Raw genomic sequence first — 6,000 nt, forward strand, 5'->3', positions numbered from 1 at the left:
TGATGTACTGTAAGAGAAGCTGCTATGGCTTGGGTTGTTTTAATGTTTTCTTATTTTTTATTGTTAAATAAGTAAATAAAAAGAGCAAAAAAATGAGAGATTAACCTTTTCAGGAAGTATACACTTGGTTTACTTAACTGTCCTAAAAAACAATACAGCTATATGTATGTTGGTGTTTTGGTAATATATACATTTACTTAAATAAACATATTTCATAACTTCAACTAACATTACTCTTATCAAATAATAATTTAAGCACTCAATAAGAACAATAAGAGAATCCATGCTATGAGAAAAAATATAAATACTTACATGAATAAGCTACTTCAGTGTAACACAGGGGTGGTGTCCTGGGAGCCTGTGACCCTCCAGATGTTGTTGGAATCCAATTCCTAGCAGATGCAGCCAACATGAGCAATGAGCAGGGATGATGGGAGGTGGAATCCAGCAACATCTGGAGGACCACATGTTCCCCATCCCTGATGTAACATTTCAGTATATGCCCGCTTACAGATTCACTTCAAAACCCTTTGGTATGAACATTAAAACATTGGGCTTGATGGATTATATGGATAATCTTGATGGCCAAAGGAAAAATGTAGATCAAGTACGGATGATAATCATGATGACGATGGAGTTTAAAATTGATTTTTAGATTCAAAATACTGCATAAGTGAATTTAATTTTGACCTCCGTGACCTTGCGGTTTTAAAGCTGCTGGCACTGCAACAAAGTTGCTAGTCCCTAAAATTATATTGTTTGAGGTTTCCAAGAAGATAATGCTAGCTGTTTCCTACTTTAATGTACAAAATTGCAAAGGATGCTGTAATTTTAACAATCATGTCTGGATTACAGGATATCATAACAAGACATGGTAATTATAAATCCCTTACAGTGGAAAAGTTAAGGAAAAGGCTATTGAGTAAAGTTCCATTTTCAGCTACGACCAGCAGATTTCTTTTTGTCTTCTATTCTTAATTTTTATTTATTTTTTCTTCCTATCCTACCTTCAAATCTGGACATTAGAATAATGTGGCTCTTGGCTGGGGACAGAATTTAATGGACACCATTGAAACTTCCAAGCTATGCACTTAGTGCCTTAGGATCTTCTATGTAAGGCTAGAATGCTATATAGCTTTTGTGTGCACACGTCACAGTTTATGTTTACGCACTGGAGCAACTGACTTACAATAGAAGCAGTGCCATCCCTAACATTAGGCAGAGTGGTGGATGCAGGGCAGTGATGGAAGCCCCCTCAACCATCCAGTCCCAGGTGTGTCCTTAGAGACAGAAGGTGGGTCTGCCCAGCCAACTATTTGTCCACCTCCCCAGTTGCCGGGGACAGCCCTCTTGCAGGAGGCAAGGCAGGGACTGGTTTATGTAGCTCTCCATCTTCTGAAGAGACATCCAGCATCTGCATGGAGGGGACATCTGCCAGGTTAGTTGGCCCCTCCCCAGCATCAAGCTTAGCACTCTCCAGACTCTTCGACTCTTCACCCTTTGACCAGTCCTTCCAACAAGTCATCTTGGGATTCATGACACAGTGGATGGGAGGGGAAACACCTATAATCTGCAAGCACAGGTTTCATAGTTTCTCCCTCCACTGAGCATGGCTGACTCAGAAGCTTCAGCAAGGGCTGCTTCCAGATGATCTGTTTATTGAACAGTCATCCAGATACGTTTCCAGGGAGATTAGATAATGTAGGCTATTTAATGAGCATTCATTCTTGTTTATGGGGAGGCTAGAGCTAGACAACAATTGCATCAAGCAAATGTTCCCCCACATTTTCCAGTGCATTTCTCCATCGCTTTCCAATTAGATCTACAAGAGCTCCCAGTCAACTATAACTGTGCAACCAGAATTTGCTGGTTTGTGATTGAATCCCACACAAAAAGCAACAGTCTAGAAGCTCCCAGGGAATTGCTGGTTGGGTATCATCTGTGTGAAGGTCTCCTCAGCTAGTGTAGCTGTTGCAGTTCCCTTTGTAGCACACAGACTGACTCCCTACCTGACATTTTTCAAGGTCACCACTTGGTTTGCTGTGGGCTCGAGTTAAAAAAGAGAACACCATGCAAGGAGGCAACATTGCCATATCTCTATGACTGATTAGAGAACCACTGCCTATTGACCTTTGGCATACTCCCTCTCATAGCTAAGAACAAGTGATATTATACTCCAAGATCCACATTTACAAGGCACCTCAGTGCTGAGGTTGATAATTAGGTCCTATATCACCCTTTACCAATCTTTGGAGAATTGCTGCAGCTCCGTGGCAGAGCATCTACTTTGCATGCAGAAGAGTCCATGTTGGAATTCTCCAACATCCCCAGGAAGGGCGACAGAGGGTGTCCTCTGCCTGAAACTTTGGACAGCACTATCAGCCATTGTCGGCAGCTAGATGGAACCAATGGTCCAATCCAGTATGAGCCAGCTTCATATGATGTTCCCCTAACATGATGTGTTTCAGATGTTTGGATTGCAATTCCCATCAGTCCCATTCAGTACAACCATGCTGGCCGGGGCTGATAGGAAGTTGTAGTCCAAAACAGCTAGAGGGCACCAGGTTGGGAAAGGCTGCCCTACGTGCTTATGAAATGCTTTAGTCTTCATTTATGTATATGTTTTTATTGTCCTTACCTTTATTTTCCAAGGAATTCAGGGTGGCACATGTGGTTCTCCCTGTCCCCATTTTATCCTCACAACAACTCTGTGAGGTAGGTTCTACTGAGAGGCAGTGACTGGCTCAGGCCATCCACTGAGCTTCATGACTTAGTGGGGACTGAAACCTCCATCTCCCAGGCCTTAGTCCAACACACTGACCTATACACCACACTTGCTCTCACTGAGAAACCTAGTACAGTCTAACCTGGAAGTTGAACGCCTTGCCAGTCGAATGTTTTGGCTCCCGAATGTTGCAACCCCAGAAGTGATTGTTCCTATTTGAGAACATTCTTTGGAACCCAAACATCCATCACAGCATCCAATTGGCTGCAGGAGCTTTTGGAATGGATTCCGTTCAACTTCCAAGGTACCACTGTATTATGACGTATTACATGAAACATAACACCTCAACTGACAATTTAATTAACTTTCAATGACTTGTTCTTCAATTGTCGGTCAAGGTGATGCTTCTCTTCAAAAGTGCAATCTGGGAAATTTAAAGCCAAAAGGAGCCTGGTAGCTACTATAACAGAAAATAGATTTGTCACACCCTTATAATGCCATGCTGTGCGCACTAACTTAGAAATAAATCACACGGAACTCAATGGCACTTACTCCAAAATCAGAGAATTGTGTAAGATTGCAGACTTAATCTCACTAAATTGGGTAGATTGTTTTAATGGTCTTATTCTATCCTATCTGAATGTTGTATAATTAAGCAAGTATTAGTAATGGGTGAAATCTGTCAAGGATCTGAAATTCCTGGGGAATTTGTGAAATCAAGCTTTACTAAAGGTTCACACCACCTTCTGCTTCCTGTTTTGCATCTGGCAGATATGCGACACATACAAAAAAAGATGCATTGGTATTCTAGGATTTCTATTCTGGAACCTGTCCAAAATCTACAAAACAAAAGATCCTGAAATAGAAAAATAAATAAAGCTGGGAAACTCAAGTCACAAGATTCCTTCCATCCTAAAGTTTACACGTTTTCTTTTTCCCAAGCTTTGAGCTGAGTTTCAGAAGGAAACCGTGTCCATGCCAATACAGCACTATCTGCCTTCTTATATCCATTTTATTTTAAGGCATTTAATTTGTTGTTGTTATCATCAAGAACAATATATAACCACTCAGTTATGCCAACAGTTAGTTGTTTTTTAAAATGAGGTGCTGCTTAATACCTCAAGTATTAAGCCGTATACACTAGGTATACAGGAGGGCTATAGCGTAAAATCAGTTAAAATTATTTGGGGGGGGGGACATACCGAAAATGCCTGCTGCTGTTTTATTTTGGGGGATTTTTTAAAGTCTTTACCAAGTACCAGATGTTCCAACAGGGAATTCTACAGAATTAGATCCACAGGACTGAAAGCACAGCTCCTGGTGGAGATGACCTGTGCATATATAGTTAACCATCGGGAAGGCTGTTTCTCAATAGCGTTTGCCTGCAAAACTGAATTAAACTGGTGTCTCATGCTCCACCACCGAGGGACCCTACTTGGGCTCAGAGAAATGGACTCAATGCCCTTTTCCAGCATGTGTGTCCTATTTATCCCATAACTCCACAGAAACACTTGGAATCAAGTATGAAAGCTCTGATAGCTTCACAGATTATTTTGGATAAACCCACGTGATGTGGAGTTGCCAGGGCAGTACACAGGTACGCATGACCTATACACATCTGGGTCTGGATTTATGTGTGCATATATGCTTATGTCCATCTAGAAAATCCATGCCCTTGGGCACTGGGAAGTGCATGGGAATGAAATGCAATCAGTGTTTTCACTCTTTTTGTGCATTATTTGCTGTATTTTATTTATGTGTTCTGTCTTGTTTTTGTAAAGTTGGGTAGTGTGGATGCAGGCTGAACATTGACCTAACAAGAGTGGCCAGGCTAGTGAGGTGGTGCTGAGAAGCCACCCTCTTCCTGACACAGGGCTTGCCCACACTTTCACTTGTCCCACCGCTTTCCCCCAGGGAAACCAGCTCTTTACCACTGAATCAAAGCAAATGTGCCTGGATGGTGTACATGTGGGGCAGAGTGGCAATGAGGTCAGAGCTGCATGGGCAAACCAGTAGTGACAATTCAACACTCCCATTGATGCGCCTGCCCTGACCTTGCCTCTTCCAAGCCCCCACACTGTTCAGACAGTGTCAGGAGGGCAGCTTCACAGCACCACCACACTGTGCTGGCAGGGCAAACTTTGGTAATAAGGCGCCTGGTGCGAGGCCATTTGATGCCCTCCCCTGAGCCCTCGTGAGGCTCTGGCAGGGTCCTAGAGCCCTTCCATCTCCTTCCCAAAGCTGGGTAAGCACTTACCAGGCTTTGAGAAGGAGGTGGAAGGACTCTAGGACCCTGTCAAAGCCCTCATGTCTCCTTCTCAGGCTTTGAGAAGGTGCCCTCCTTGGCTGCCCACCTGGTGCAACCATACCAACTGCCCTAAATCTGCCTCTAGTGCTGGTCTCCCCTGGATTCTAGCAACTACTTTTCTCATATTTGTGTATCGAATGATAGTCACAACACTGCCGTCTTATTTCCAGTGCCACCAAACCTGGCTACTTTCCAGTTAATTCTTAACTGCCAACCTCATGTCCATTAATGTCTGCTTTCATCCCCGCAAGCCACCCCATGCTAGTATATTCCAGCAAAAGCTTGTTACGGACTTAGCAATTGAGCCTGTGACTCCCTTCCAAAGAGATTTTAAAGAACTGTAACCTCCAGATAATCTTGAAAATGTAAGTTGATCATTTACAGATGTTTAACTTCACAAAAAGATTTCCACTGGCTTTATGTTCAAAGGTATTTATAGAATTTACAGCAGAGGCTGCCCAGCCTCCCTATGTGGGCAGGCAGGGTGCAGTCAGCAGCCTGAAACTGCCACATTTGCCAGCAGTCACTTGCCATTCCCCAACCTCCCAGCCTCTCTCTCCTGTGGTGATAGTACAAGGAAAGCAATAACGGATTCAGTGCAGACCCTGCTGTTGTGCAAGAGACTCCAAGGGTTCCTGTGCTTACCCAGGGTTCACCTTCCTTGCAATGAAGGTCAATGGAGACAGTGATAGGATATGTGATTTTATTTACACCTATATACAACCTGGCCTAGGACAGAAGGGCTCACAGTATTAAGACTCCAACAGATCTTGCCTCCCACTAGATGTCTCAGGAGTCACAGCTCTGGGTCCAGAATAGAGCAAGACCAGCCTGTGTCTCCAGCTTCCAGTGTCAGCTGAAACTCACACCCACACAGCTCCTCTTGGACCTATTGCTCTCCATCCTAGGATGACATGGCATTCAGCCACATGAAATGGGGAAAGGTCCATCAATTTGTCTCTGTAGC

Source organism: Podarcis tiliguerta, assembly GCF_965153285.1.
Source record: "Podarcis tiliguerta genome assembly, chromosome: 10".
Classification (NCBI taxonomy): Eukaryota; Metazoa; Chordata; class Lepidosauria; order Squamata; family Lacertidae; genus Podarcis; species Podarcis tiliguerta.